The following is a 27,425-nucleotide window of genomic DNA, read 5'->3' on the forward strand; positions in this document are numbered from 1 at the left end:
CCAGAGACGCGGGATTTCCTGGACAGACAGACAGACAGACAGAAAGACAGACAGACGGAAAAACCCTTAGACAATTATATATATAGATTATTACTTTTAATCTATGTCTGTACCGTTATCGCTCTAATGGCGCCTTTGGGTCAAGCTGACATCTGTCTATGCACGTATTCTACTTATCTTTGGTTTATTGGCGATCGATTCACCTTCGTTCAGATACATTTACTCTAGATAAGGGTAGGGGATTTACACAGCCTTTCTTAAAGTCCATCTGGATACTAGGTGTATCCTGGTACATCCTGGTACACAGTGATCAACAGAATTTAGTCTTTTGACAGTGAATCAGAAAACCTTAAAACTACATGAATCTAATATATATTCAGCAAAGCGTCCATATAAGTTTGATTTCAGTATAGCTTCATATGCCATATAGTCTCTCCATAACAGTCACCCCTTTGGAGATATGCAGAATCAAAAACCCTAATCTCGTCGAGCCTATCGATCTGCTCCTCTGCGCCTAATCTGAAACCTATCTAACTAACTAACCTTCACCGTATAAACGAGACGGTCCATCTCTAATAGATGGACCCCCTCCTAACGGACTTTGCACAGGAGGAGTCAGATCCTAGTCTCTCCCTCATCGGTGTGCTTCAGGCAGACGTATTCCGGGGGAGGTGGATATGGCAGTCCTCTCATGGTCTCACAGCAGCATCTTTCGTCTATGGGATCTTCAAAGTCAGCATGCATGGTCATCACTGTGGTTTCCATGGTTGTCATCATCATTTTCTTAAGGCATGGAGCTAAGCAGCATAGAATTAAGGCTAATATAATCAAAACACATAGAATAGCTATTCCAAACTTTGTGAGTGCTCTTTGCCACCCATCCCACCACCAAAACCAGGTGTCCCATTGATCCTTTACCCCTGAATTTTGGGCCAATTCTTCTGATAGGTCAGTAAGGCCTTTAAGTGCCCTGGTTATGCTTCCATCCGGAGCAGTGTTGTTAGGGATGTAAGTACAACAGCTAGTACCTATCATTTTGCAGACTCCACCTTTTTCTGCTAGGATCATGTCTAGGGTCATCCTGTTCTGGAAGGCCATAATGGATGTGGGACCTAATTGCTCAATAAGTCCCCTTATAGCATCTCTAGTAAAATTAACAAATCTCTGCTGATTATAGTATAGGTAATTTATCCATTTTACATTCTTATTTACCCCAATTATGGGGATTATTGACTCAAACCCAGCTGCTACCTTATTTCTGGCTTTGAACTCGTTAGGTACTCCCTGTGGGACCCCAATAGTGTCTATATAGATGTGGGGGTCAAAAGAACCTCGTAGCTCCCTTTTTACTTTTTGGGGCAGGTGGTCTTCTTGGAGTACTTGGTCCCAGCTAGGTAGATCAAATATATGAAAGGGCATAAGGGCTTTTACCATGGCACATTGTCCTTTCCATAGGGTATTAAGTCTAGGCCTGATTTTCATGTCTCCACATAGCCAATATACATCAGGCAATTGGTAAATTTGTCCTACAAACGAGGAATCATTGTATGGAGTGCCTTCCTGGACCGGGATCACTTGGTTATTACAGTATTCAGGTGGTAAGTTATCTACCTGTCGTCCAGCACCTTTTCTTTGAAAACAGGTGTAATTCCCTGGATAGGGGGTAATCCCATGGCCAGTTGGTTCACTACTTTGGTAAGGAGGGTATAAGTGGGATACAGTTTGGCATTTATGTGAGTTACCTGGTTGGTTATTCATGTAGAGATAAGGCACATAAGAATCCCTCCTCATCCACCCGTGGGTCTATTGGGAATGGTACTGTGCCTAAATGGGGTCTGGCGGTGGTACAAGCTATGCATGAGGAGCGAGTTGCATTGGTAACAGTGTATCTTACCCACTCTAGCCAGACATTGGAGATAAGGGTAGGGGATTTACACAGCCTTTCTTAAAGTCCATCTGGATACTAGGTGTATCCTGGTACATCCTGGTACAGAGTGATCAACAGAATTTAGTCTTGTGACAGTGAAGCAGAAAACCTTAAAGCTACATGAATCTAATATATATACAAAGCGTCCATATAAGTTTGATTTCAGTATATCTTCATATGCCATATAGTCTCTCCATAACAGCTGGGTACTGAGTACCGAAGTACGGCTTCAGTCGTGAGACAGCGGAAATCCTCCATGTCCACCACCACCAGCTTAAATGGCAACATTTCCACTGCAAGCAGCCTGGAAATGTGTCCATTTAGCATTTGGGCTTGTGGATGGGTGGCTGGGAACTTTCTTTTTCATTCCAAGGCCTGGGGTGGGCACAGCTGAATTCTATGCTGGAACAAGAATTTGTAATTGCCTGATGATGGCAAGTCAGAATGTGGTGCAAGGACAGGTGCAAACCATGAGGCATCTGCGCCAGTGTTTTGGAGAGAAGATTGGGAAGCACCTAGCACAGGGTAAGAGGCAGTGGAGTCACCCGATGGCACCAGTCATGGACCCAGGTGTTCAGCCCACCGAGTCGAGCGCTTAGATGACATGTGCCTGATCATGCTGGTGGTGGTTAGGTTCTTAGTGGCCATGCCCCTGCTGATATTAGTGTGGCACAGGTTGCAAATGGCAATTTTGTTTGTATCAGAACTCTCTTTAAAAAAGCCCAAAACTGGTAAACACTTATCCCTTTGACAGAGAAATGTATGAGTGTTGGTGCTCTGCGGAAGTTTCCCGCCCTGACACCCTGGTCACCCCACTGCCTCTACCTGTCTGTTTCAGTCCTGCCAACCTCTTCTCCTCATCATTAGTGATGAGCGAACGCGCTTGCCACTACTCGGTACTCTCCCGAGTATCACTGTGCTCGGTGTACTCGACAAGCACCGAGTATTTCCAGGATTATTTGGGGGGAGCTCAGGCCTCTGCCCTGCAATTATGGCGCTCTTTAGAGCACCAATGACAGTGCAGGGATTGTCAGCCATGCACTGTAATGCTGCAGCCATCTTTGTTGTGGTATTACAGTGATTGGCTGGCCGCACAGCGTCATCAGGTCTATAGGAGACCTGGCACCGGCCTGCTCGCCACATTCTGCTCCGGACTTAGAGAGTGTAGGGAGAGCTGCAGCTAAGATAGGGTCCTGTTCAGTCCACCACTCCTGAGAAACCGACAGTCCTTTTTAGGGCTAATTCGGGGGTCCAGAGATTGTAACGCTAGGTTGGCAGGGGAGTCTATGTGCACATATTCACATCACTGCAAGGCCTGCAGGCACTGTATGTGAGTACATAGCTCCCACTGCATACATATAAAGGCTCCATTACTGTCCATTACTGTCTGCTGCTTTTGTAATATATACCTAGCTGCAGTTTTCTGTGGCTTTTTTTTTCTTCACCTTATACCTGCTCCTTTTGTTCTAAAGCAATCCATAGCCCCCTTATTTCAACATTTATTTGCATGGTCACGCTGCCTACTACAGCCAGGTTATTGTAATCGGAGAACATGCAAATCTACCATTTGTTTTGTCCCAGGTACCAGGCAGGTGTGAGGTTTTTTTTGTGTCATAGCCAACTTATTGACACAATTTAGTTGTGCCCCCCAAAAATAAGGCAAAATTTAGATCAGTCTGTGATCTGAGTCTGACAGATGGTATATCTGTGGTGGAAAAATCGTAGCTTTGCAGGCATAAGTTTCATAGTTTTGTCTGCTATCATTGTTGTACTCATTTTTAATTTTTTGCCAGATTTCCCATACAAGATAAAAAAAAAAGTAGCATAGTTCTTTGTGCTAGCCTTTTTCTACTCTTTTTTTTATTTTTTTTTTAAATTCACCAAAAACCAAAATACATTTTTATACAGTCTGCTATGTGAGGCTGAGGCCTGGTGTATCTGTGATGGAAAAATCATAGTCTCGCAGGCATACGTAGCATAGTTCTGTGTGCTAGCCTTGTTCTGCTCTTTATTTTTTTCCAAATTTCACATGCAGCAGAAAAAAATATTATACAGTCTGTTATCTGTGGCTGCGGCCTGTTGTATCTGTGGTTTAAAAATCGTAGCTTTTAAAGCTATGTGCACACGTTCAGGATTTCTTGCAGAAAATTTCTGAGAAAAACCTGAAATTTTCTGCAAGAAATCTGCAAGAAATCTGCATGCGTTTTTGCGCGTTTTTGGTGCGTTTTTGATGCATTTTTGATGCGTTTTTTTCCGGACATTTCCCAATGCATTTTATAGTGGGAAATCCACAAAAAAAAACACAAAATTAATGAACATGCTGCGTTTTTTACCGCGATGCTTTTTTTCACGGAAAAAAACGCATCATGTGCACAAAATATACAGAATTCATTCAAAATGATGGGATGCATATTGTATGCTGTTTTTGTGCAGTTTTATAGTGTTTTTTATTGCAAAAAAAAGCGAAAAATCAGCAACGTGTGCACGCAGCCTAAGTCTCAGCCACTAAACCACTATTTATTGCAGTAAGCCAGTTTTGGGTCCACAAGAAATAAATAACCGCTTAAACGCGGCTAAGAATGTCATTTTTTCAGTATATATTTTTTGCTTTTGTTTGAGTTCTATGTAAATGAATAGGACCCATCACAAAATTCAGATTCTAACCAACCAGAACTCCACAAGATCTACAAGCGGACCCAGACTCCTACAAAATATTGATCTCTAAATAAGTGCTAAAAAAAAGTCAAACTGGAGCAAACTTTAGAGACACTCACATGCCAGAAGGGTCTATTTGATTTGCATATAACTCCTTTGATCCTTCTGATGTTCTTTGTGTACGTTTAAGGCCTCTTTCACACTTCCATCATTTGGCCAACGTCGCAATGCATAGTTTTGGAGAAAAAACGGATTCTGCAAAGTTGCCCGCATGATAATAATAATTTTATTTATATAGCGCCAACATATTCCGCAGCGCTTTACAAATTATAGAGGGGATTCGTTTTTTCTCAATAGACTTGTATTAGCGGCGCATTGCGACGCATGGCCACACGTCGCATCCGTCGTGCAACGGATGCGTTGTGATTTTGTGGCCCAACGTGTTGAAAAAACGTTCAATGTAACGTTTTTTCGTCCGTCGGAACTGCCATTCCTGACCGCGCATGCGTGGCCGGAACTCCTCCCCCTCCTCCCCGGAACTCATAATGGGCAGTGGATGCTTCTGCATCCGCTGCCCACATTGTGTACTATTTGCACAACATCCGTCGGTACGTCGGGCCGACGGAAATGTGAAAGAGGCCTTAAGCAATGAGACGCTTGTATGCCCATGAAGTATCTATTTACAGGTCCTATATCTCCCCTTGAGGGTCCAAAAAACCCCAAGTCTGACAGTCATGACCAATTTATCAAAAATATGCACAAAAGCATAAAAGGGAATTAATCAAAAAAGATCTGTGGAAATCGCCTGACCTTAACCACATAGAGAATCAATGGGGTATTGTAAAAAGGAAAATCAGAGACACCAGACCCAACAATGCAGATGAGCTGAAGGCTGCTATCAAAGCAACCTGGGCTTCCATAACACCTCAGCAGTACTACAGGCTGATCGCCTCCATGCCACGCCGCATTGATGCAGTAATTAGTGTTGAGCGATACCTTCCGATATCGGAAAGTATCGGTATCGGATAGGATCGGCCGATATTCAAAAAATATCGGATGTCGCCGATACCGATACCCGATCCCAATGCAAGTCAATGGGACCAAAATATCGGAATTAAAATAAACCCTTTCTTTCCTTGTAGGTTCATTCTACATGAAGGAAAACAACTAAGAATAATGCAGGATGTATTTGGGGAGGTGGCGGAGACATTAAAGTCATAGAGGTTTAGCCCAATCAAATAGAATAGCATGTTTTTTTTTTTTTTTTAAAGACGTTCGGAGTGACAAAGATATTGACTATGTAAATTTTTTTTTTATTTTGTCAGATATTGATGTTTCACTATTCCACGCCCTTCCCCTTCTTTTTTTTTTACTTTTCCCACATTTTCATCTTCATCATCATCAGCATCTTTGACATCAACTTCTTCTTCACCTTATTCATCTTCTTCTTCATCCTTTACCTTTTTTTTTTTTAATACATTCTTCATATTCATTTCATTCAACTATTATTATTCTTCCTATTCTACATATTCATTTTATTCAACTGTTATTATTCTTCCTATTCTACTTCTTCATCATATTCTCATTTGTGACAGGCATTCCCGCAGTTGTTATCTATAAAAGTTGGAAGATTACACCTTCCGTTCTGCCAGTCACAAAAGTTACGTTTGTCCGCGTTCAGTTTGGCCTGCAGCATCAGGCTTTATCCAGGGGCACCACGTGGAGGAACGGACTCACCCCCATACACTGCTTAGTCTTCTTCTGCATATAATTTAGATAATATCTTTTGCTCTGATATTAAGTGTTATGCTTAATGTTCTTCTGCTCTTTGTTCTGCAGCCTCTTGTTCTTCTGCTTCTCGGTCTTCCATGTCGTCGTCTCCAGGGTCGTCGTCTCCAGTGTCGTCGTCTCCGTCGTCGTCGTCTCCGCCGTCGTCGTCGTCGTCATCGGGTGGTCTTCCGGGTCGTCAACGTTAGGGTCTTCAACTTGGAAATGTAGCAGAAGGTACAAGAAGGCTGAGAAAATGCCAAGAACCAGCTTATTGAACTGGAACTCGGATGGCTACCCAAAGGTTCAAGAGCCTATGGAACTACCGAGGACCAGCTGACGTTACTGGAACCCGGTTACTAAGCAGGAGGTACTCGTGCTAAAAAGCACTACCAAGGACCGCCTGACGTTGGCGGAACTCGGATACCCAGAAGGAGGCACCTAAGCCAAAGGCTCTGCCCGGAACCAGCTGACGGTACTGGAACCAGGATGGGGAGCAGAAGGTACAAGAGCAAAAGACACTGCCGAGAACCAGCTGACGGTACTGGAACCCGGATGGGTAGCCGAAGGTCCAAGAGCCAATGGAACTACCGAGGACCAGCTGACGTTACTGGAACCCGGTTACTAAGCAGGAGGTACCCGTGCCTGAAAGCACTACCAAGGACCACCTGACGTTGGTGGAACTTGGATACCCAGAAGGAGGCACCTAAGCCAAAGGCTCTGCCCGGAACCAGCTGACGGTACTGGAACCAGGATGGGGAGCAGAAGGTACAAGAGCAAAAGACACTGCCGAGAACCAGCTGACGGTGCTGGAACCAGGTGGTGGACCCGAAGGCCCACAGGAGAGGAGAGAACAGCTAGGCCGCGAGGCAGCCGCAGTTACCGAACCCCAACAGTCATTCAAAATGATGGGATGCATATTGTATGCTGTTTTTGTGCAGTTTTATAGCGTTTTTTATTGCAAAAAAAAGCGAAAAATCAGCAACGTGTGCACGCAGCCTAAGTCTCAGCCACTAAACCACTATTTATTGCAGTAAGCCAGTTTTGGGTCCACAAGAAATAAATAACCGCTTAAACGCGGCTAAGAATGTCATTTTTTCAGTATATATTTTTTGCTTTTGTTTGAGTTCTATGTAAATGAATAGGACCCATCACAAAATTCAGATTCTAACCAACCAGAACTCCACAAGATCTACAAGCGGACCCAGACTCCTACAAAATATTGATCTCTAAATAAGTGCTAAAAAAAAGTCAAACTGGAGCAAACTTTAGAGACACTCACATGCCAGAAGGGTCTATTTGATTTGCATATAACTCCTTTGATCCTTCTGATGTTCTTTGTGTACGTTTAAGGCCTCTTTCACACTTCCATCATTTGGCCAACGTCGCAATGCATAGTTTTGGAGAAAAAACGCATCCTGCAAAGTTGCCCGCATGATAATAATAATTTTATTTATATAGCGCCAACATATTCCGCAGCGCTTTACAAATTATAGAGGGGATTCGTTTTTTCTCAATAGACTTGTATTAGCGGCGCATTGCGACGCATGGCCACACGTCGCATCCGTCGTGCAACGGATGCGTTGTGATTTTGTGGCCCAACGTGTTGAAAAAACGTTCAATGTAACGTTTTTTCGTCCGTCGGAACTGCCATTCCTGACCGCGCATGCGTGGCCGGAACTCCTCCCCCTCCTCCCCGGAACTCATAATGGGCAGTGGATGCTTCTGCATCCGCTGCCCACATTGTGTACTATTTGCACAACATCCGTCGGTACGTCGGGCCGACGGAAATGTGAAAGAGGCCTTAAGCAATGAGACGCTTGTATGCCCATGAAGTATCTATTTACAGGTCCTATATCTCCCCTTGAGGGTCCAAAAAACCCCAAGTCTGACAGTCATGACCAATTTATCAAAAATATGCACAAAAGCATAAAAGGGAATTAATCAAAAAAGATCTGTGGAAATCGCCTGACCTTAACCACATAGAGAATCAATGGGGTATTGTAAAAAGGAAAATCAGAGACACCAGACCCAACAATGCAGACGAGCTGAAGGCTGCTATCAAAGCAACCTGGGCTTCCATAACACCTCAGCAGTACTACAGGCTGATCGCCTCCATGCCACGCCGCATTGATGCAGTAATTACTGTTGAGCGATACCTTCCGATATCGGAAAGTATCGGTATCGGATAGGATCGGCCGATATTCAAAAAATATCGGATATCGCCGATACCGATACCCGATCCCAATGCAAGTCAATGGGACCAAAATATCGGAATTAAAATAAACCCTTTCTTTCCTTGTAGGTTCATTCTACATGAAGGAAAACAACTAACAATAATGCAGGATGTATTTGGGGAGGTGGCGGAGACATTAAAGTCATAGAGGTTTAGCCCAATCAAATAGAATAGCATGTTTTTTTTTTTTTTTTTTAAAGACGTTCGGAGTGACAAAGATATTGACTATGTAAATTTTTTTTTTATTTTGTCAGATATTGATGTTTCACTATTCCACGCCCTTCCCCTTCTTTTTTTTTTACTTTTCCCACATTTTCATCTTCATCATCATCAGCATCTTTGACATCAACTTCTTCTTCACCTTATTCATCTTCTTCTTCATCCTTTACCTTTTTTTTTTTTTAATACATTCTTCATATTCATTTCATTCAACTATTATTATTCTTCCTATTCTACATATTCATTTTATTCAACTGTTATTATTCTTCCTATTCTACTTCTTCATCATATTCTCATTTGTGACAGGCATTCCCGCAGTTGTTATCTATAAAAGTTGGAAGATTACACCTTCCGTTCTGCCAGTCACAAAAGTTACATTTGTCCGCGTTCAGTTTGGCCTGCAGCATCAGGCTTTATCCAGGGGCACCACGAGGAGGAACGGACTCACCCCCATACACTGCTTAGTCTTCTTCTGCATATAATTTAGATAATATCTTTTGCTCTGATATTAAGTGTTATGCTTAATGTTCTTCTGCTCTTTGTTCTGCAGCCTCTTGTTCTTCTGCTTCTCGGTCTTCCATGTCGTCATCTCCAGGGTCGTCGTCTCCAGTGTCGTCGTCTCCGCCGCCGTCGTCTCCGCCGTCGTCGTCGTCATCGGGGTGGTCTTCCGGGTCGTCGATGTTAGGGTCTTCAACTTGGAAATGTAGCAGAAGGTACAAGAAGGCTGAGAAAATGCCAAGAACCAGCTGATGGAACTGGAACTCGGATGGCTACCCAAAGGTTCAAGAGCCTATGGAACTACCGAGGACCAGCTGACGTTACTGGAACCCGGTTACTAAGCAGGAGGTACTCGTGCTAAAAAGCACTACCAAGGACCGCCTGACGTTGGCAGAACTCGGATACCCAGAAGGAGGCAACTAAGCCAAAGGCTCTGCCCGGAACCAGCTGACGGTACTGGAACCAGGATGGGGAGCAGAAGGTACAAGAGCAAAAGACACTGCCGAGAACCAGCTGACGGTACTGGAACCCGGATGGGTAGCCGAAGGTCCAAGAGCCAATGGAACTACCGAGGACCAGCTGACGTTACTGGAACCCGGTTACTAAGCAGGAGGTACCCGTGCCTGAAAGCACTACCAAGGACCACCTGACGTTGGTGGAACTTGGATACCCAGAAGGAGGCACCTAAGCCAAAGGCTCTGCCCGGAACCAGCTGACGGTACTGGAACCAGGATGGGGAGCAGAAGGTACAAGAGCAAAAGACACTGCCGAGAACCAGCTGACGGTGCTGGAACCAGGTGGTGGACCCGAAGGCCCACAGGAGAGGAGAGAACAGCTAGGCCGCGAGGCAGCCGCAGTTACCGAACCCCAACAGTCCTACAGGGGGAGCAGGGCCTACTGGCACTACAGAACCAGCCTTGACTACCAGTTCACGCAGCCCACATAGGAAGCTCCTAAACTGGAGGCACCCTGGAGTTGGCTAACCCGACCGCACCACGACGGGGCAAGCATAGGCGTCTCAGTGAGCTTGACACTACCCGGAAACAGCTGACGGTGCTGAAACCAGGTTTGGCACGAGGGAGTACCTGTGACAAAAACACTGCCGAGAACCAGCTGGCGGTGCTGGAACCCAGATGCGTTGCCCCAGTGTGCAAGAGCCAAAGGCACGACCGAGGACCAGCTGACGGTGCTGGAACCCGGTTACTAATCTGTAGGTGCCCGCGCTTAAAAGCACTACCAAGGACCGCCTGACGTTGGCGGAACTCGGATACCCAGGAGGAGGCACCTAAGCCAAAGGCTCGGCCCAGAACCAGCTGACGGTGCTGGAACCAGGTGGTGGACCCGAAGGCCCACAGGAGAGGAGAGAACAGCTAGGCCGCGAGGTAGCCGCAGTTACCGAACCCCAACAGTCCTACAGGGGGAGCAGGGCCTACTGGCACTACAGAACCAGCCTTGACTACCAGTTCACGCAGCCCACATAGGAAGCTCCTAAACTGGAGGCACCCTGGAGTTGGCTAACCTGACCGCACCACGACGGGGCAAGCATAGGCGTCTCAGTGAGCTTGACACTACCCGGAAACAGCTGACGGTGCTGAAACCAGGTTTGGCACGAGGGAGTACCTGTGACAAAAACACTGCCGAGAACCAGCTGGCGGTGCTGGAACCCAGATGCGTTGCCCCAGTGTGCAAGAGCCAATGGTACGACCGAGGACCAGCTGACGGTGCTGGAACCCGGTTACTAAGCTGTAGGTGCCCGCGCTTAAAAGCACTACCAAGGACCGCCTGACGTTGGCGGAACTCGGATACCCAGGAGGAGGCACCTAAGCCAAAGGCTCGGCCCGGAACCAGCTGACGGTGCTGGAACCAGGTGGTGGACCCGAAGGCCCACAGGAGAGGAGAGAACAGCTAGGCCGCGAGGCAGCCGCAGTTACCAAACCCCAACAGTCCTACAGGGGGAGCAGGGCCTACTGGCACTACAGAACCAGCCTTGACTACCAGTTCACGCAGCCCACATAGGAAGCTCCTAAACTTGAGGCACCCTGGAGTTGGCTAACCCGACCGCAACACGACGGGGCAAGCATAGGCGTCTCAGTGAGCTTGACACTACCCGGAAAGAGCTGACGGTGCTGAAACCAGGTTTGGCACGAGGGAGTACCTGTGACAAAAACACTGCCGAGAACCAGCTGGCGGTGCTGGAACCCAGATGCGTTGCCCCAGTGTGCAAGAGCCAATGGTACGACCGAGGACCAGCTGACGGTGCTGGAACCCGGTTACTAAGCTGTAGGTGCCCGCGCTTAAAAGCACTACCAAGGACTGCCTGACGTTGGCGGAATTCGGATACCCAGGAGGAGGCACCTAAGCCAAAGGCTCGGCCCGGAACCAGCTGACGGTGCTGGAACCAGGTGGTGGACCCGAAGGCCCACAGGAGAGGAGAGAACAGCTAGGCCGCGAGGCAGCCGCAGTTACCGAACCCCAACAGTCCTACAGGGGGATCAGGGCCTACTGGCACTACAGAACCAGCCTTGACTACCAGTTCACGCAGCCCACATAGGAAGCTCCTAAACTGGAGGCACCCTGGAGTTGGCTAACCCGACCGCACCACGACGGGGCAAGCATAGGCGTCTCAGTGAGCTTGACACTACCCGGAAACAGCTGACGGTGCTGAAACCAGGTTTGGCACGAGGGAGTACCTGTGACAAAAACACTGCCGAGAACCAGCTGGCGGGGCTGGAACCCAGATGCGTTGCCCCAGTGTGCAAGAGCCAATGGTACGACCGAGGACCAGCTGACGGTGCTGGAACCCGGTTACTAAGCTGTAGGTGCCCACGCTTAAAAGCACTACCAAGGACCGCCTGACGTTGGCGGAACTCGGATACCCAGGAGGAGGCACCTAAGCCAATGGCTCGGCCCGGAACCAGCTGACAGTGCTGGAACCAGGTGGTGGACCCGAAGGCCCACAGGAGAGGAGAGAACAGCTAGGCCGCGAGGCAGCCGCAGTTACCGAACCCCAACAGTCCTACAGGGGGAGCAGGGCCTACTGGCACTACAGAACCAGCCTTGACTACCAGTTCACGCAGCCCACATAGGAAGCTCCTAAACTGGAGGCACCCTGGAGTTGGCTAACCCGACCGCACCACGACGGGGTAAGCATAGGCGTCTCAGTGAGCTTGACACTACCCGGAAACAGCTGACGGTGCTGACACCAGGTTTGGCACGAGGGAGTACCTGTGACAAAAACACTGCCGAGAACCAGCTGGCGGTGCTGGAACCCAGATGCGTTGCCCCAGTGTGCAAGAGCCAATGGTACGACCGAGGACCAGCTGACGGTGCTGGAACCCGGTTACTAAGCTGTAGGTGCCCGCGCTTAAAAGCACTACCAAGGACCGCCTGACGTTGGCGGAACTCGGATACCCAGGAGGAGGCACCTAAGCCAAAGGCTCGGCCCGGAACCAGCTGACGGTGCTGGAACCAGGTGGTGGACCCGAAGGCCCACAGGAGAGGAGAGAACAGCTAAGCCGCGAGGCAGCCGCAGTTACCGAACCCCAACAGTCCTACAGGGGTAGCAGGGCCTACTGGCACTACAGAACCAGCCTTGACTACCAGTTCACGCAGCCCACATAGGAAGCTCCTAAACTGGAGGCACCCTGGAGTTGGCTAACCCGACCGCACCACGACGGGGCAAGCATAGGCGTCTCAGTGAGCTTGACACTACCTGGAAACAGCTGACGGTGCTGGAACCAGGTTTGGTACGAGGGAGTACCTGTGACAAAAAAACTGCCGAGAGCCAGCTGGCGGTGCTGGAACCCGGATGCGTTGCCCCAGTGTGCAAGAGCCAATGGTACGACCGAGGACCAGCTGACGGTGCTGGAACCCGGTTACTAAGCTGTAGGTGCCCGCGCTTAAAAGCACTACCAAGGACTGCCTGACGTTGGCGGAATTCGGATACCCAGGAGGAGGCACCTAAGCCAAAGGCTCGGCCCGGAACCAGCTGACGGTGCTGGAACCAGGTGGTGGACCCGAAGGCCCACAGGAGAGGAGAGAACAGCTAGGCCGCGAGGCAGCCGCAGTTACCGAACCCCAACAGTCCTACAGGGGGATCAGGGCCTACTGGCACTACAGAACCAGCCTTGACTACCAGTTCACGCAGCCCACATAGGAAGCTCCTAAACTGGAGGCACCCTGGAGTTGGCTAACCCGACCGCACCACGACGGGGCAAGCATAGGCGTCTCAGTGAGCTTGACACTACCCGGAAACAGCTGACGGTGCTGAAACCAGGTTTGGCACGAGGGAGTACCTGTGACAAAAACACTGCCGAGAACCAGCTGGCGGGGCTGGAACCCAGATGCGTTGCCCCAGTGTGCAAGAGCCAATGGTACGACCGAGGACCAGCTGACGGTGCTGGAACCCGGTTACTAAGCTGTAGGTGCCCACGCTTAAAAGCACTACCAAGGACCGCCTGACGTTGGCGGAACTCGGATACCCAGGAGGAGGCACCTAAGCCAATGGCTCGGCCCGGAACCAGCTGACAGTGCTGGAACCAGGTGGTGGACCCGAAGGCCCACAGGAGAGGAGAGAACAGCTAGGCCGCGAGGCAGCCGCAGTTACCGAACCCCAACAGTCCTACAGGGGGAGCAGGGCCTACTGGCACTACAGAACCAGCCTTGACTACCAGTTCACGCAGCCCACATAGGAAGCTCCTAAACTGGAGGCACCCTGGAGTTGGCTAACCCGACCGCACCACGACGGGGTAAGCATAGGCGTCTCAGTGAGCTTGACACTACCCGGAAACAGCTGACGGTGCTGACACCAGGTTTGGCACGAGGGAGTACCTGTGACAAAAACACTGCCGAGAACCAGCTGGCGGTGCTGGAACCCAGATGCGTTGCCCCAGTGTGCAAGAGCCAATGGTACGACCGAGGACCAGCTGACGGTGCTGGAACCCGGTTACTAAGCTGTAGGTGCCCGCGCTTAAAAGCACTACCAAGGACCGCCTGACGTTGGCGGAACTCGGATACCCAGGAGGAGGCACCTAAGCCAAAGGCTCGGCCCGGAACCAGCTGACGGTGCTGGAACCAGGTGGTGGACCCGAAGGCCCACAGGAGAGGAGAGAACAGCTAAGCCGCGAGGCAGCCGCAGTTACCGAACCCCAACAGTCCTACAGGGGTAGCAGGGCCTACTGGCACTACAGAACCAGCCTTGACTACCAGTTCACGCAGCCCACATAGGAAGCTCCTAAACTGGAGGCACCCTGGAGTTGGCTAACCCGACCGCACCACGACGGGGCAAGCATAGGCGTCTCAGTGAGCTTGACACTACCTGGAAACAGCTGACGGTGCTGGAACCAGGTTTGGTACGAGGGAGTACCTGTGACAAAAAAACTGCCGAGAGCCAGCTGGCGGTGCTGGAACCCGGATGCGTTGCCTATCAAAGATTGTCTTCCTACAGCCCCAACTAGCGGTGTTGGAGCAAAGGGTAAGCATGGGGAGCAGAGTGTAGGCCGAAGCCTGCACTGGAGTCAGCTTTGTGTCTGCGTTGCGTTTGCAGGACACTTTGCCGGCTACACAGTGGGGGAACAGCAGGCGGTGCTGAACCCCACTAACACATTGGCTGGTGTTTTTCTCTGTGCAGCTAGCACTTCCGGGCAAAAACTAGCGGTGTTATAGCCCAGGGGCAGCAGGAGGAGGAGAGGAGCAGAGTGTAGGCCGAAGCCTAGTTGAACCAATTTCAAAGGTAAACTTTAACCCCCCCTCAGGTGTTACAAAGTACAAGAGCCACACCTTGTGCAGCATTAATGCTGCACAAGTAAAAGGTTGCTCTATTAATTTTTCTACTTGCACACGCTGAATGCAACACGTACACAATTTAGCCCATTCTACAGTCAAACTGTAGTTGAGGCGTGACTTGTATTTTTAAGGAGACGCAGCATAGGTGTCCCAAATAACGCCTTTGTGCTTGGCACAGCTTCCTGAGCGTTGTTTTTTGCTGTACAGGAGTCTGCGCTCTTGTGTTATCCCTTGGCAATGCCCTGTTAGCGCTGCCCGTCTTATGACCTCATTTCATGTTGGCTGCTGCGGTTAACGATGGCCATAAATCCCAGACCCACAGTGCCTTTTCATAAAGTCACACTGCAGTGCTGGGATCCGTGGCCTTGAGCAGTAAATATTTTCGATGCTCACACACGTCCTTACACCTGCTTCAGACTGGGCGGCCTCTGCTGATCCCTTTTCGCATGCCGCGGCCATGAGGCTGCACAGTCAGAAGAAGGCGGAAGGAGATGAGTGACGACAGGCGAACATATGCACTGCTCGTGCCCATAAACCACACCCTCGCTGACAAAATAAATAAGACAACGAGGGGCGTTGTTTCACGCAGGGCGAATGCACAGGCGCAGCCAGCTAACCATGATGTCAAAAGACGAGAAGCGCTACCAAGGGGGGTGCTGCGTATCATTAGAAAGGAAAGTCACACCTCAGGGACAGTGGAATGGTCTCAATGAGACACATTTTGTACGTGTTGAGTTCCACGTGGGCAAGGAGAAAAACTCAGCCACCTTGTACAAATGCAGCAGTACTGCTGAACAAGGTGGCTGTTATACATAGAAACACCTGGGGGTGGGGGGCAGGCTCCCTTCAATTTCAGTTCATGTGCCTGCATGGCGTTTGCAGGTCACGTTGCCGGCTACACAGCTGGGGAACAGCTGGCGGTGCTGAACCCCACTGACACATTGGCTGGTGTTTTTCTCTGTGCAGCTAGCACTTCCAGGCTAAAACTGGCAGTGTTATGAGCCCAGGGTCAGCAGGAGGAGGAGATGAGCAGAGTGTAGGCCGAAGCCTGCACTGGTGGCAGCTTTTGGTTGGTTGTGCCATCGTGGCTTGTGCTGGACACGATGCCGGCTACACAGCAGGGGAACAGCTGGCGGTGCTGAACCCCACTAACACATTGGCTGGTGTTTTTCTCTGTGCAGCTAGCAATTCCGGGCAAAAACTAGCGGTGTTAGAGCCCAGGGTCAGCAGGAGGAGGAGATGAGCAGAGTGTAGGCCGAAGCCAGCACTGGTGGCAGCTTTTGGTTGGTTGTGCCAGCGTGGCTTGTGCTGGACACGATGCCGGCTACACAGCAGGGGAACAGCTGGTGGTGCTGAACCCCACTAACACATTGGCTGGTGTTTTTCTCTGTGCAGCTAGCAATTCCGGGCAAAAACTACCGGTTTTAGAGCCCAGGGTCAGCAGGAGGAGGAGAGGAGCAGAGTGTAGGCCGAAGCCTAGTTGAACCAATTTCAAAGGTAATCTTTAACCCCCCCTCAGGTGTTGCAAGGCACAAGAGCCACACCTTGTGCAGCATTAATGCTGCACAAGTAAAAGGTTGCTCTCTTCATTTTTCTCCTTGCACACGCTGAATAAAACACGTACACTATTTAGCCCATTATACTGTAAAACAGTAGTGGAGGCGTGACTTTTCTTTTGAAGAAGACGCAGCACAGGTGTCAAAATTTACACCTAGGTGCTGGGCGCAGACTCCTTACTGTTGTTATTTGCAGTACAGGAGAGTGCACTTTTGTGTTATCCCTTGGCAATACCCTGTTAGTGCAGGCCGTCTTATGACCTCATTTCATGTTGGCCGGTGCGGTTAGCGATGGCCATAAATCCCAGACCCACAGTGCCTTTCCATAAAGTCACACTGCGGTGCTGGGATTCGTGGCCTTGTGCAGTAAATATGTTCGCCGCTCACACATGTCCTTACACCTGCTTCAGACTGGGCGACCTCAGCTGATCCCTTATTGCCTGCCACGGCCATGAGGCCGCACAGTCTGAAGAAGGCGGAAGGAGGGGAGTGAAGACAGGTGAACATATGCACTGCTCGTGCCCATCAATCACACCCTCGCAGTCAAAATATATGAGACAATGAGGGGCGTTGTGTCGGGCAGGGCAGACGCACAGGCACAGCCAGCCAACCAATGATGTCTGAAGACGGGCAGCGCTAACATTGGGGGTGCTGCGTGTCATTAAAAAGGAAAGTCACACCTCAGGGACATTGTAATGGTCTCTAATGAGACACATTTTGTACGTGTTGAGTTCCACGTGGGCAAGGAGAAAATGTCAGCCACCTTGCACAAATGCAGCAGTACTGCTGTACAAGGTGGCTGTTATACATAGAAACACCTGGGGGTGGGGGGCAGGCTCACTTCAATTTCAGTTCATGTGCCTGCGTGGCGTTTGCAGGACACGTTGCCAGCTACACAGCAGGGGAACAGCTGGCGGTGCTGAACCCCACTGACACATTGACTGGTGTTTTTCTCTGTGCAGCTCGCATGTCCGGGCAAAAACTGGCGGTGTTAGAGCCCAGGGTCAGCAGGAGGAGGAGAGGAGCAAAGTGTAGGCTGAAGCCTGCACTGGTGGCAGCTTTTGGTCAGTTGTGCCAGCGTGGCTTGTGCTGGACACGATGCCGGCTACATAGCAGGGGAACAGCTGGCTGTGCTGAACCCCACTAACACATTGGCGGGTGTTTTTCTCTGTGCTCCTAGCACTTTCAGGCTACAACTGGCGGTGTTATAGCCCAGGGTCAGCAGGAGGAGGAGAGGAGCAGAGTGTAGGCCGAAGCCTAGTCGAACCAATTTCAAAGGTAACCTTTAACCCCCCCTCAGGTGTTGCAAGGTACAAGAGCCACACCTTGTGCAGCATTAATGCTGCACAAGTAAAAGGTTGCTCTCTTCATTTTTCTCCTTGCACACGCTGAATAAAACACGTACACTATTTAGCCCATTATACTGTAAAACAGTAGTGGAGGCGTGACTTTTCTTTTGAAGAAGACGCAGCACAGGTGTCAAAATTTACACCTAGGTGCTGGGCGCAGACTCCTTACTGTTGTTATTTGCAGTACAGGAGAGTGCGCTTTTGTGTTATCCCTTGGCAATACCCTGTTAGTGCAGGCCGTCTTATGACCTCATTTCATGTTGGCCGGTGCGGTTAGCGATGGCCATAAATCCCAGACCCACAGTGCCTTTCCATAAAGTCACACTGCGGTGCTGGGATTCGTGGCCTTGTGCAGTAAATATGTTCGCCGCTCACACATGTCCTTACACCTGCTTCAGACTGGGCGACCTCAGCTGATCCCTTATTGCCTGCCACGGCCATGAGGCCGCACAGTCTGAAGAAGTCGGAAGGAGGGGAGTGAAGACAGGTGAACATATGCACTGCTCGTGCCCATCAATCACACCCTCGCAGTCAAAATATATGAGACAATGAGGGGCGTTGTGTCGGGCAGGGCGGACGCACAGGCACAGCCAGCCAACCAATGATGTCTGAAGACGGGCAGCGCTAACAATGGGGGTGCTGCGTGTCATTAAAAAGGAAAGTCACACCTCAGGGACATTGTAATGGTCTCTAATGAGACACATTTTGTACGTGTTGAGTTCCAAGTGGGCAAGGAGAAAAAGTCAGCCACCTTGCACAAATGCAGCAGTACTGCTGTACAAGGTGGCTGTTATACATAGAAACACCTGGGGGTGGGGGGCAGGCTCACTTTAATTTCAGTTCATGTGCCTGCGTGGCGTTTGCAGGACACGTTGCCAGCTACACAGCAGGGGAACAGCTGGCGTTGCTGAACCCCACTGACACATTGACTGGTATTTTTCTCTGTGCAGCTCGCATGTCCGGGCAAAAACTGGCGGTGTTAGAGCCCAGGGTCAGCAGGAGGAGGAGAGGAGCAAAGTGTAGGCCGAAGCCTGCACTGGTGGCAGCTTTTGGTCAGTTGTGCCATCGTGGCTTGTGCTGGACACGATGCCGGCTACATAGCAGGGGAACAGCTGGCTGTGCTGAACGCCACTAACACATTGGCGGGTGTTTTTCTCTGTGCTCCTAGCACTTTCAGGCTACAACTGGCGGTGTTATAGCCCAGGGTCAGCAGGAGGAGGAGAGGAGCAGAGTGTAGGCCGAAGCCTAGTTGAACCAATTTCAAAGGTAACCTTTAACCCCCCATCAGGTGTTGCAAGGTACAAGAGCCACACCTTGTGCAGTTGGGATTCGTGGCCTTGTGCAGTAAATATGTTTGCCGCTCACACATGTCCTTACACCTGCTTCAGACTGGGCGGCCTCAGCTGATCCCTTATCGCCTACCACGGCCAGGAGGCCGCACAGTCTGAAGAAGGCGGAAGGAGATGAGTTAAGACAGGCGAACATATGCACTGCACATGCCCATCAATCACACCCTCGCAGCCAAAATATATGAAACGAGGGGGGTTGTGTCGGGCAGGGGGGACGCACAGGCACAGGCAGCCAACCAATGATGTCAGAAGACGGGCAGCGCTACCAAGGGGGGTGGTGCGTGTCATTAAAAAGGAAAGTCACACCTCAGGGACATTGTAATGGTCTGTAATGAGACACATATTTTACGTGTTTAATTCTACATGGGCAAGGATAAAAAATCAGCCACCTTGTACAAATGCAGCAGTACTGCTGTACTAGGTGGCTGTTATACATAGAAACACCTGGGGGGGTGGGGCCAGGTTCCCTTTAATTTCAGTTCATGTGCCTGCGTGTCGTTTGCAGGTCACGTTGCCGGCTACACAGCAGGGGAACAGCTGGCGTTGCTGAACCCCACTAACACATTGGCTGGTGTTTTTCTCTGTGCAGCTAGCACTTCTGGGCAAAAACTAGCGGTGTTTATGCCAAGGGTCAGCAGGAGGAGGAGAGGAGCAGAGTGTAGGCCGAAGCCTGCACTGGTGGCAGCTTTTGTTCTGTTGTGCCAGCGTGGCTTGTGCTGGACACGTTGCCGACTACACAGCAGGGGAACAGCTGGCGGTGCTGAACCCCATTGACACATCAGCTAGTGTTTTTTCTGTGTAGACAACACTTCCAGGTGGCAACTGACAGTGTTGAAACCCAGGGAATCAAAGAGGAGCAGAGTGTAGGCCGAAGCCTGCAGTGGAGCAAGTTGAAAGGGAACCTTTAACCCCCCCCCCAGGCATTTGTTGCTGAAAGAGCCGTCTTGTACAGCAGTAATACTGCACATGGCAAATGGTGGCTCTGAAAATTATGCTCCTTGCAAACGCTGAAGTACACACTCATATAATGTGTCCCCTCACACTGTCAAACCGTCCCGGAAGTGGGACTTTCCTTTGTAATGTGACACAGCAAAGCCGTCATTCCAACCCCCTTGGTGCCGTGCGCCACCTCCTCAACGTTGTTTGGTTCTGTCACGGAGCCCGCGCTGTAATGTTATCCCTTGGCCATGCACAGTTAGCGGTGCCCGTCTTCTGACATCATGTAGGTGTCAGGCTGGCAGTGCCTGTGCGTCCAAGCTGCCCGAGATCCAACATTGCAGTGTCATCTAATGTAGTCCCACTGCGGACCACGGATCCATGGGCATGCGCAGTGCATATCTTCGCCTCTCACTCACCTCCTTCCTGCTTCTTCAGACTGTGAGGCGTCACGGCCGTGGCATGCTATTAGGGATCAGCTGACACCGCCTAGTCTGAAGAAGCGTGAAGAAGGGGAGTGAGAGGCTAGTATATGCACTGCGCATGGCCATGGATACCAGGCCCACTGTGGGATCACATTAGACGACACTGCGAGGTGGGATTTCGGGCAGCGTGGACGCACAGGCGCAGCCAGGACGACAACAAATGATGTCAGAGGACGGGCAGCGCAAACTGTGCATGGCCAAGGGATAACACAACAGCGCAGGGTCCATGACGGAATCAAACAACGCTAAGGAGCCAGCGCACGGTGGCAAAGGGGTAGCAATGACGGCTGTGCTGCGTCACATTACAAAGGAGTTAAAATTACATGAGTGTGTAGTTCAGCGTTTGCAAGGAGCATAATTTCAAGAGCGACCTTTCCCTTATGCAGTATTAGTGCTGCACATGGTGGCTCTTTCAGTAACAAACGCCTAGGGGGGGGGACAGATCCCCTTACATTTTAGTTGTGCCAGCGTGGTGGTCGCATGACACGTTGCTGGATACACAGCTGGGGATCAGCTGACGTTACTGAACCCCAATAACAGAGGAGCGACTGTTAACTGTGCACACAGCACTTCCAGGCACCAACTGGCGGTGTTAGAGCCCAGGAACAGCAGGAGGAGCAGATTGGAGGTATTGCCGCACACACAGCTGGGGATCAGTTGACGTTACTGAACCCCAATAACAGAGGAGCGACTGTTAACTGTGCACACAGCACTTCCAGGCACCAACTGGCGGTGTTAGAGCCCTGGGACAGCAGGAGGAGCAGATTGGAGGTATTGCCGCACACACAGCTGGGGATCAGCTGACGTTACTGAACCCCAATAACAGAGGAGCGACTGTTAACTGTGCACACAGCACTTCCAGGCACCAACTGGCGGTGTTAGAGCCCAGGGTCAGCAGGAGGAGCAGTGGAACAGAGTGTAGGCCGAAGCCTGATTGGAGCAAGTTGAAAGGGAACCTTTAACCCCCCCCCCCAAGACGTTTGTAGCTGAAAGAGCCATCTTGTGCAGCACTAAGGATGCAAAAGGAAAAGGTTGCTCTTTTAATTATGCTCCTTGCAAACACTGAAGTAAACACTAAAAATGTGTCCCCTTATACCGTTCAACCGTCTCGGAGGTGCGAATTTCCTTCGTAATGGGACACAGCACAGCTGTCATTCCTATCCCCTTGGTGCCGTGCGCTGCCTCCTCAGCGTTGTTTTAAGCTGTCACAGAGCCTGCGCTGTTCTGTTAGCCCTTGGCCATGCCCAATTAGCGCTGCCTGTCTTCTGACATAATTTGGTGTCAGGCTGTCAGTGCCTGTGCGTCCACGCTGCTCCAGATCCCACCTCGCAGTCTCGTCTAACGTAATCCCACTGCGGGCCTTGGATCCATGGGCATGCACAGTGCATATACTCGACTCTCACTCCCCTCCTTCCCTCTTCTTCAGACTGTGCGGTGTCACGGCCGTGGCATGCTATTAGGGATCAGCTGACGGCGCACAGTCTAAAGAAGGCGGAGGGAGAGGAGCGAGAGCCCGAGGCGAAGATATGCACTGCGCTTGCCCATGGATCCCAGGCTCGCAGTGTGATTCAATCAGAAGACACTGCGAGGCAGGTTCTCGGGCAGCGCGGGCGCACAGGCGCAGCCAGCCTGACACCAAATTATGTCAGAAGACAAGCAGCGCAAATTGGCCATGGCCAAGGGATAACAGAACAGCGCAGGCTCCGTGACAGCTTAAAACAACGCTGAGGAGGCAGCGCATGGCACCAAGGGGGTAGGAATGACGGCTGTGCTGCGTCACATTACGAAGGAAAGTCCCAGCTCCGGGACGGTATAACGGTATCAGTGAACACATTTTATAAGTGTTAAGTTCTGCGTGTGCAAGGAGCTAAACCAAAAGAGCTACCTTTTCCTTGTGCAGCATTACTGCTGCACAAGATGGCTCTTTCAGTAACAAACGACGGGGGGGGGGGACAGGTTCCCTTACATTTAGGTTGTTGTGCCAGCGTGGCGGTCGCAGGACACATTGCCAGCTACACAGCTGGGGATCAGCTGACGTTACTGAAACCCAATAACACTGGGTCGTATGTTTTTACTGTGCAGCCTGCACTTCTGAGCCACAACTGGCGGTGTTGGAGCCCAGGAATAGCAGCTCAGGTGGTAGAAAGATGAACACAGCAGGAGACCTGGATGACACCCAATTACTTAATCAGGCAGAGGAGTGGCAAATTCCTGCGAGATCCAGGCCTGGTTCATTTTCAGGAAAGTAATCCGGTCAACGTTATCGGAGGACAGTCGCATGCGACGGTCTGTTAGTACACCACCTGCGGCACTAAAGACACGTTCCGATAAGACACTAGCCGCAGGGCAAGCCAGCACCTCCAATGCATACTGGCTTAGCTCTGGCCATGTATCCAGCTTAGAGACCCAAAACTTGAACGGGGAAGAGCCGTCTGGGAGTACAGTAAGAGGGCAAGCCATGTAGTCTGTCACCATCTGACGGAACCGTTGCCTCCTGCTGACTGGAGCCGCCGGTGATGGTGTAGACATTTGGGGCGGGCACACAAAAGTGTGCCAGAGTTGTGCCATACTGGGCTTGCCTTGGGCAGAGGCACTGCTTCTGCTCCCTCTTTGGGCAGAGCCTCCCCCACTGCCTCGACGCACTGAGCTGCTTTGTAAAGCACTAGCAGCACTCCTCTCAGTTGGACAGGAGAAGATGATGGAATTCACCAGTGTGTCGTGGTACTCCCGCAATTTACGCTCCCGGGTCAACGCTGGGATGAGGTTTTGGATGTTGTCCCGGTAGCGAGGATCGAGGAGGGTGAACACCCAATAATCAGGCATGTTGAGAATGTGGTCGATGCGGCGGTCGTTTCTCAGGCACTGCAGCATGAAATCCACCATGTGCTGCAGACTGCCAACTGGCCCAGAAACGCTGTCCCCTGCTTGAGACATGATCTCTGACCGCTCGTCATCACCCCACCCTCGCTGTACACACTGACCACTGGACAATTGTGTCGCTCCCTCCTCTGGACGGAGCTCTTCCTCCTCCATTGACTCCTCCTCATCCTCCTCACAAATTGGCCCCTGCGTACCCCTTTGTGAGGAACCACGTGGCGCTGACTCTCCAGAAGCTGATGGAAAAGGTGACTCCTCATCCTCCACCTCTTCCACAACATCATCCCTTAACCCTTGCAAAGTTTGCTGAAGCAGGCAGATAAGGGGGACAGTCATGCTGACTAGTGCATCATCTGCACTTGCCATCCGCGTGGAATAATCAAAAGGACGCAAAACCTGGCAGACGTCCTTCATAGTGGCCCACTCTGTGGTTGTGAAGTCTGATCGGCGCTGACTGCGACTTCTTTGCGCCTGATGCAGCTGGTACTCCATTACTGCTTGCTGCTGCTCACACAACCGCTCCAAAATATGTAACGTGGAATTCCACCGGGTAGGTAGGTCACATATGATGCGGTGTTCCGGAAGGCGGAATCGGCGCTGCAGAGCAGCAATGCGGGATCTGGCCAAGCTGGAACGCCGCAAGTGAGCACACTCTAGGCGGACCTTGTGCAGCAGGGCATCAAGATCCGGATAGTCCCTCAGAAAACTCTGCACAACCAAATTGAGCACGTGTGCCAGACATGGGATGTGAGTGAGGTTGCCAAGGGCCAAAGCTGCCACCAGATTTCGGCCATTGTCACACACTACCATGCCTGGCTGGAGATTCGCTGGCAGTAACCACACATCGCTCTCCTGCTTGATGGCATTCCAGAGCTCCTGCGCTGTGTGGCTTCGATTCCCCAATGAAACAAGTTTCAAGACGGCCTGCTGACGTTTGGCCACGGCTGTGCTCATGTCGGTCATAGGTAAACGTTCACGGGTCCATGTGGAGGTGGACTGTGATGGCTCCTGCAGAGTTGATTCTGAGGAACTTGTGTAAGAGGAGGAGTCAATGCGTACAGACTGGATTCCTGCAATCCTTGGAGTGGGCAGGACACGTCCTGCGCCACTCGCACGATCTGTACCTGGCTCAACAACATTAACCCAATGGGCAGTGAGGGAAACGTATCGCCCCTGTCCATGCTGACTGGTCCACGCATCGGTGGTGAGGTGGACCTTGCTACTGACGGCGTTCAGTAGCGCATGTTTTATGTTTCCCTCAACATGCCTGTGCAGGGCAGGGACAGCTTGCCTGCTGAAGTAAAAGCGGCTGGGCACCTTGTACTGTGGGACTGCCAATGCCATCAAGTCACGGAAGCTGTCAGTCTCCACCAGCCTGAACGAGAGCATTTCCAGGGACAACAGTTTGGCAATGCCTGCATTCAGAGCCTGTGCTCGGGGGTGGTTGGCCGAGAATGCCCGCCTTTTCTCCCATGCCTGTACTACCGATGGCTGTAGAGTAGACTGGGAGTGTGAGGATACCTGGGAAGGTGGTGCTGTGGGTGGAATTACACAAGGTCTCTGGACAACAGTGCCAGAGGTTCTTCCATGGCGATCCTGGGAGGAAGCCAAACCAGCTGTGCGTGAGCTGGAGGAAGAGGCAACACGAGCTGAAGAGGTGGTAGCTGCCGCTGTTGGTTGGCCTACAACTTCAGTGTGTTTCTGTAACTCCACCGCGTGCCTGGTCCGCACATGTTTCCACATATTTGTGGTATTGAGGTTGCTGACATTTTTCCCTCTTTTTACTTTCTGATGACACAGCTTGCATTTGACAAAACAAATGTCATCTGCAACTGTGTCAAAAAAGGACCAGGCACTGCAAGTCTTGGGAGCGCCCTTTTTGGCTTTGGAAAGAGACAGGCTCCTAACGGGTGCCAAAGTGGAGGCTACAGGCTCCGCAGTCTTCCCCCTCCCTCTCCCTCTTTGGCCCGTAAGGGGAATCTCTTCCTCAGAGCTGCTCCCACCACCTTCCTGTTCCTCACGCCACGATGGGTCAACGACCTCATCATCTCCACTACCCTCTGCCACCAACTGCTCCTCCTGGGTAGTCTCGGCAGCACAGTACGCACCAGAAAGCGGCACCTGAGTTTCATCATCAGATGCGTACTGCGCTGTGGTCACCGGAGGCACTGGCCCACCTGCCTCTTCAGAGTCAGAGAGACAAAGCTGTTGGGCATCACTGCACACTGCCTCGTCTTCCATTTCTCCAATGCTGCTTGGCTGGCCCCCTGTTTCCAAGCCAAGAGATTCAGAGAACAGAAGTAGAGACGGCTCCTGTCCTGGGCTCTCTGACTGCCTGGCCAATTTGGCAGGTGGTGAAGAGACAGATGGCTGCTCTCCAGTAGTCTGTGCCTGAGAGGATGTGGCACTAACTGAAGTCGACGCCGAGGCGTTAGCTGCCATCCACCCGACAACGGCTTCAATTTGGTCTTCACGCAGCAGCGGTGCACGGCGCTCTCCGACAAAGCTGCGCATGAAGGACTGTTCCCTGCTGAAACTGAGTGACGACGAGTCACCGGCGCCCGCAGCAGGCACAGAATCACCACGTCCTCTCCCTGCTCCTCTCCCTGCTCCGCGCCCACGCCCACGTGCCTTACTCCCTGCCCTCTTCATCTTGGTTGACAGATAAAGATAAGCAGAAAAGTACTAAGGCCTTAGTGTGCTTATTCCTGAAATGCTCCTCCTAACAGGTGTAAGAAACACTAATGTTGTAAAGTGTGGACTAAACTTTATTATTTTTCAAATGTGGCCTACACAAGTGTTAAGTTGTGTTTGGTGAACTTTACTTTTTTTTTTTTTGCAGATCGGGCTACAGAGCTAGTTTAAATCACACGGAGACCGTGCAGACAGCTGTAAACGGCGCTGCAAGGCCCAAAAAACCTCCTCTAGGTTATCCTATTTAGTGTTTTTCCACTATTTAGCTGGAGACGGGTGGAAAGACACTAATAGGGAATTTTTTTAAAAATTTTTAACCCCTCTGTGACCTTAGACGTACTATCCCGTCGAGGTGCCCTGGGCTTATCTGACCCTGGACGGGATAGTACGTCATAGCCGATCGGCCGCGCTCACGGGGGGAGCGCGGCCTATCGCGGCCGGTGTCAGCTGCTTATCGCAGCTGACATCCGGCACTATGTGCCAGGAGCGGTCACGGACCGCCCCCGGCACATTAACCCCTGGCACACCGCGATCAAAGATGATCGCGATGTGCCGGCGGTGCAGGGAAGCACCGCGCAGGGAGGGGGCTCCCTGCGGGCTTCCCTGAGACCCCCGGAGCAACGCGATGTGATCGCGTTGCTGCGAGGGTCTCACCTCCCCCCCTGCTCCCTCCAGGCCCGGATCCAAGATGGCCGCGGATCCGGGTCCTGCAGGGAGGGAGGTGGCTTCACAGAGCCTGCTCAGAGCAGGCACTGTGAAGCCTGCAGCGCTGCATATCAGATCAGTGATCTGACAGAGTGCTGTGCAAACTGTCAGATCACTGATCTGTGATGTCCCCCCCTGGGACAAAGTAAAAAAGTTAAAAAAAAATTTTCCAAATGTGTAAAAAAAATAAAAAAAAATATTCCAAAATAATGAAAAAAAATATATATATTATTCCCATAAATACATTTCTTCATCTAAATAAAAAAAAACCCAATAACAGTACACATATTTAGTATCGCCGCGTCCGTAACGACCCGACCTATAAAACTGTCCCACTAGTTAACCCCTTCAGTAAACACCGTAAGAAAAAAAAAAAAAACGAGGCAAA

This window comes from Ranitomeya imitator, chromosome 9, assembly GCF_032444005.1.
Source record: "Ranitomeya imitator isolate aRanImi1 chromosome 9, aRanImi1.pri, whole genome shotgun sequence".
NCBI classification, from domain to species: Eukaryota; Metazoa; Chordata; class Amphibia; order Anura; family Dendrobatidae; genus Ranitomeya; species Ranitomeya imitator.